General features: G+C 35.5%; 1 protein-coding gene and 1 long non-coding RNA gene across 2 annotated transcripts in view; one reads left to right on the forward strand and one right to left on the reverse strand.

Annotated features, from left to right (window-relative positions):
- The window catches only part of rufy3 (RUN and FYVE domain containing 3), an 881,807-nt gene that overhangs the window by 743,631 nt on the left and 132,135 nt on the right, over nucleotides 1–6,041 (forward strand). The gene's annotated exons all lie outside the window — the stretch shown is intronic.
- Nucleotides 1–6,041, reverse strand: part of LOC148679708 (uncharacterized) — an 890,299-nt gene that overhangs the window by 348,966 nt on the left and 535,292 nt on the right. The window lies entirely within an intron of this gene.

Below are 6,041 nucleotides of genomic sequence, written 5' to 3' on the forward strand. Positions count from 1 at the left end.
GCACGAGTTTGGTCACCTCTGACTCAGAGAGCGGAGAAAAAGAGGTGAGTGTGTGTGGTGTTGGTGTTGTATCTTGCGTGTTTGTTGTAGGTGCAGCAAATTGAGCACTGATTTTTGCAGTTTTGGTGCAAAAGAATGTAGCAAAGTCATCAGTAGTAAGTGTGGAGGATGAGGGTGGAGGAGGAGGATAGAGGAGGGAGAAAAATGTTTTAAAAACTTCATTTGCATGCTTTGTTTTAGACTGTCCTACATGTATCAAATGTGTTTAAACATAGTGTCTGTTGTACCAATCGAGAGATTTCTTTCGATGACGCCACAGCCACGCTGAATTTTTCTTATTAAAGGATTCTACTTTGATGACAACCGAAAGTTTTTATTTTTTTATTTTTGGGCTCGTCTTAGAATTTCACAAAAGTTTGGTACTGCGAGCCAGACTAGAGAAATTCACAACATCATTCAATGCACTAATGTGTTCATGTTAGTTAGCTAATTAGCTAACAGATTTTCACTGCATCAGTAACTACACTGTTACCTTTAAACAAAAGAAGATGCAGCATAACATCAAACACTCTTAGTTCATCTTGGACTTGCACGAAGATGCTCAAGCTACTGTCCTCCACAATGGTGACACAAAAACTGTTTTACAGTATTTTGCTGTTTTTTTCCCCCTTGATTTAACGGTAAAATACCGGCAGCTGTGTTTGCCATAATCTACTGTTTTCAACATTTTACATTCATAAATTCAGTTTACATAATATTTCTGTTAAAAATACATTCCACAGTCTGTATTTTTCATTGAACACATTTAAGCCTTAAATTCCAGAGCAAAATCCTCACTAGTGTCCTAACTACAGAGGGTTGAACACTCAAACAGTGATGAAGTTAATGAGATAATTAAGTGTCTAATTTAAGGAGGATTGAGAATTATTGATGAACAACTGTTAACAAGCAGAATCACTAAAGGAAAGAAAAATACAAATACAGCCAAAACCAAAGATGAAATCAACTGAGAATGAAACTTTAAATAAAATAAAAATTAATAAAAATAAAACAAATTACTCAATAAAAAGTAATTTCTCAAGATCTCGGCAGAGATCATTAAACAAAAGAAGACAGAGTCTGCTTTAATTGGGCTATTCAACTGTTCTGACTAGGGTTGGGTATCGTTTGGGGTTTTTTCGATACCAGTGCTTTAAAACGATACCGGTGCCAAAACGGTCCCTGAACGATAAGTTTTAGCCACAAAATGATGGTGGAAGACTCTACAAAAATCTTTTATTTGATAAAATCTTTTAAAAAATAATTTTGAACTATATAATTAAAGTTTAAAGAGAACATCAAGTCATATTTGATATATTTGAATTACATTAATATATTTCCTTTGATCATTTGTTGGTTTGCATGAATTTAAAATTTGCATTATAAGATTACATTAGCTTACTATTAACCTGTGGTGGGGCGGGCAGGGGCCACGTACTTTTAAGAGCACATTTTAACATATATATCACAAAATACTTAGAAAAAAATTTTTAAGTATTTTTTTCATGCATCACTCTGCAGTCTTCATAAACAAGATAATTAAATAACTTAAACTCAAAATAATCTTCCTTGTTCATTTATTTGACAAGTAACTTTGTACTGGTGTAGGATAACACATTTCTAACATTCAAGTACACCAAGGCACATTGTTGCACCTGTAAACTTTAACAGATAGGCCTACAGTTAAAGTCATTTTATTTTGCCATTTTATGAAAAGCTTTTCAGTGTTTATTGAAAAAAAAAATATTCTGGAGTCATAATAAGTCATATTTCCAATTGTTTATTTCTTAAATAAAAGCAGTTTTTAATAAAAAAAAATTAAGGTCAGTAATATTAGCCTCCTTAAGAAATATTTACTGTATATTTTTGATATACACAATAAATTAGTTACAAAATAATTTGACTCATTATTTTAACTTTCAAAGTTAACTGATTAAGTCTTTAAATTACACTTTAATCTTAATAAAATACTACTTAAAGGGACTTTGTCTGAATACAACTGTCTTGCAAAATAACTAGTAAAATGTTATGCACGGACTGTCAGCATGGGGAAGATAAAAAAGTAGAAAATAGAAATTAGTTAGTTAAACTTACGTTCATACATGTGTTGTAAATAAATCCTGTGTTGAAGATGGAAATAAAAAATGAACGAAGGCAAAAAATAAACGAGTTGAATATGACTTACATGAGCGTGACTGAAAACTACATTTGATCAATGTGTTACATCTGTTCTTTGGTACTTGCCGACTGGTTGTAAATTCAAGACTGCATTTCCTAATGTAAAACTCTGTACACTAGATTTCTGATTTATAATAGTCTCTGCATAGCCGAGGACTTATGCTAAAAGTGTTAAAATCGCTAATGAAAACAGAACTCTAATTTCATCAACAGTGGACATTTTGATAGTGTTTCACAACATGAACATGACTGAAGTTTAATCTTTTTATTACCTGTGTCAATTTGGGCATCAACTTCTGAAGAATGCCGGGAACTGATGCGCGCAGCACCCAGAGAGCAAGTGCCGTGAAAGCAGAGGGAGCGAATGCCTGAGGGAGCGATTGCACGTGACACCGAGAGCATGCAAGAGAGGCATTCCTCTGCCTTTGAGCCCTCAAATGTGTCATTAAGTTTGACATGTTTCCTCCTTACACGCAACTTTTGTAAAGAGAGTTGCTGTGTCAGAATCCTTGCTTGTAAAATACTCTTTACAATGCTTAGTTTAAGCAAATTTGATGAACGTGATCATGCGTGTTGATCTGAAGAATGTCACTCTCGCTCTGAATGCGCTGTACAGCGCACGTTGTGTGCGTCTGTTCCCTAAGCAACAATAACAATCGCCTGATATCGCCTGTCTGTATTCCTCAAAGTTGTTTAGAATTAAATTGTTTAGTGATGGTGGGACACAACGCCTATGTGTGCCTTTCATGCACCCCTTTGATGCTTCTCACGCCCTTGTCGTAGCACTGAAATTCACATGCTGATTTGATTTTGATTTGGGTTTCAGTACCCAAGCCTACACATCCCAAACAATATCTAATAAAACTATTTTCTATGACTTAACTTTTAAAATACTAGAAATTAGGGCTGGAAGATATGGCAAAAATTTATATCACGATATATTTCTTAATTTCGGTCGACACAATATAATTCCAATATCGATATGGACAAATTTTAAAAAGCCGGTAAAAACTGCCGAGAACACACAAAATAGATGTCTGCACCTACAAATATCTGCAAACTAAATTTGCAAAGTCTATAATAACTCCTGGCTCTTTTAACTTTTTGAAAAATAAAAAGTACACTAAAATTTATTAATAAATGAATGTTCACTTTTTATTTGTATTTAGCCTTTACAAACAGATGAATATATTCATAGTTTTGGTTGCTTTTCATCTTAAACGTGCTTTAAGGGTTCTATCTGTCTATTTATATTTGTGTATGTAATTATATGATTAAATTAAAAGGTTTAACACAAAACAGTTCTTACATATTTTATATAGTCTATTAATATAGACTAATATTGTATATTATTTTATATAACACACTTTCATTATTTAACAGATTTAATACCTCTATCACATTCTTTCTATTTCATCAGCTTTGCAATAACCAGATTCCTGATAAATATGTTTGTGAATTTTATTTTATAAGTTTGCTCGAGTGCTATACCAGCATGCAGCGACCTTATGTGTGCGAGTGTTAATTTATGGTGTATGCAAGAATCAAGTTTATTTGTATGTGGGTGTATGCATGCATCAAGGTTATATGTATATGCGCAAGTAATTTATAGGTGCACGATTTGATAAGCAAAGTTTGATTTAAATTCTACACGGAAAAACAAATTTGTTGGGGTGGTGGATTTCCCAAACAAAACAAAAACTAAAGGCAAAAGATTCTCTTCGGTCGACAACCAAAGTCAGACACTCAGTTGAGAGTATATATGAATAGGTTAATTATAGAAAAATGTAGATAATGTAAATGAGCATCTCTTCAGGGTGACCACAGGCCAAAATAACAAACAAAAGAATCTATAAAGTAAATGCACTAAATTACCTATTACTATTTAAAGACAAATACAAGAAGCTTACCTTACTCCCTAAACATAAACATAGTCAAAAGTAATCAAATAAATAGGCAGGCCACCCCTACACGCTCAAACTCTCAAAATAGGTTAAGTGAAGTTTTTAAACTAATTTCGAGGAGAGCACGTGATATAACTGACAGCAGCTGGCCACCTATCTACACTCATTAGTTAGCCAATCAGATCTATCCTAACCCACTATAAGTAGCCTAGCTAGACATTACTCCCTTATCTTCGTTTTCCGAAGAAACAAACGACAGGTCCGCTCTAGCTCCTCCAAAAGTTATTCACGGACAATACGGATCCTCCACATCTCCTACTATTCTTCAACTACAATACCACACCACCTTTACTACCATCGTCAGCAACTACAAAAAATGACAAAAACAACAGCGACGGCGGCGGAGATCACAACAGCATCAGCGCAGCTACATACAAGAAAGAAAGCTCCGCGCTCCATGAAACACCAGCCCCGTCTTAACAACAACCAGCCCAGCATGAAAGTCAGCTCGAGACCAAGGCACGTGATATAACTGACAGCAGCTGGCCACCTATCTACACTCATTAGTTAGCCAATCAGATCTATCCTAACCCACTATAAGTAGCCTAGCTAGACATTACTCCCTTATCTTCGTTTTCCAAAGAAACCCCCCATCCACCCCTTTCTCCTCCTTTTCTCCTTTACAAAAAAGGGGAGCTCTCGAGAACCACCTGATCTCGTACTCCCCTCACAGGCTCTATGGACCTGGCGGGAGCCCTGGGCTCAACTATCTCTGAGCTCAGGGTTCTCTCCCGGGACAGCATGCCAAACCTGCTTACAGCTGTCAAGCAATATCTAAGTGTGAACTCTTGAACGTATAACAGAAAAACAAGAAGGCAGGACAAAGAAAAAGATGTGCAATTCGCAATAATAAATAAATAAATAAACTTCAGTCATAACATATTGTAAACGTAGGAAAGCTGATTACACAAAAGTGACCACATTTGTGTGTGCGCACGTACACAATGCACTCCATATTGTTGCCAGATTGGCCCAGTTTCCCGTCCAATTGGGCAGTTTTGAATTTGATCAGGTGGTTATTTTTGCATTTCGACGGGTTTTGGATCTCTGTCTTGTGGACTAAACTAATTGACTAGTTTAGGGGCTAGTGAAAGAGGGTGTGAGGTGAGATTTCAGACACTCTGATTAGTTTCTCGAAAATGAAGGTTAGATCTGTTACAGCTATTTTCCATATTTTGTACAGAAATGAGCTGTTAATCATTTAACAGGTTTTCACTGTAGATTGTACAGACTTTTACCGTTAAAATCACAGACAGTTTTTACAATCAACAAGTGAAGAATTACACTTATATATTATACTATACCACGCCTGTCTTAACTAGCTAACTTACTTGAACTGTCTCCATCACCACTTTTATCAAAAGTTCAATCTGCATCATTCTCATGGTCACTAAAACCCATCTCATCCTCATTTCACTGCAGGAAGAGCCAGTTCTGACCTTTTCTTCTTTCACTTACCATAGAACATGGTGGTGCTCGCTAATACACTGTTCCCTGAATTCAAAAGTAGTATTGCCATTAAATCTAGATATTATCCATAATGCAAATGCCTTTAACACATGACTAATCAACATTATAATACTAGCATTCATAGTGTTATTGTTACAACTTAAAAGATCACAGCTGACCTTGCTAGCTAGCTAACCCATTGCAATATTGCACATTACCGTCAGTCACACAGTTCATGCATAAAGCTCTCATCTATCAAGCTGATTATCTAAGAGCCGTGTGGTGCAGGAACAGATACTGAGAACAAAGTCAAGACATTATAAATTCTAGAGCACTTTTAAAATGTAGACTGTGACAAAGCAGCTAAACATAGATGAAGAACCGAGAATGAAATCAATTTTAGGAGAGTGG

Source organism: Danio rerio, chromosome 5, assembly GCF_052040795.2.
Source record: "Danio rerio strain M-AB ecotype USA chromosome 5, GRCz13ab, whole genome shotgun sequence".
In the NCBI taxonomy this organism is placed as follows: Eukaryota; Metazoa; Chordata; class Actinopteri; order Cypriniformes; family Danionidae; genus Danio; species Danio rerio.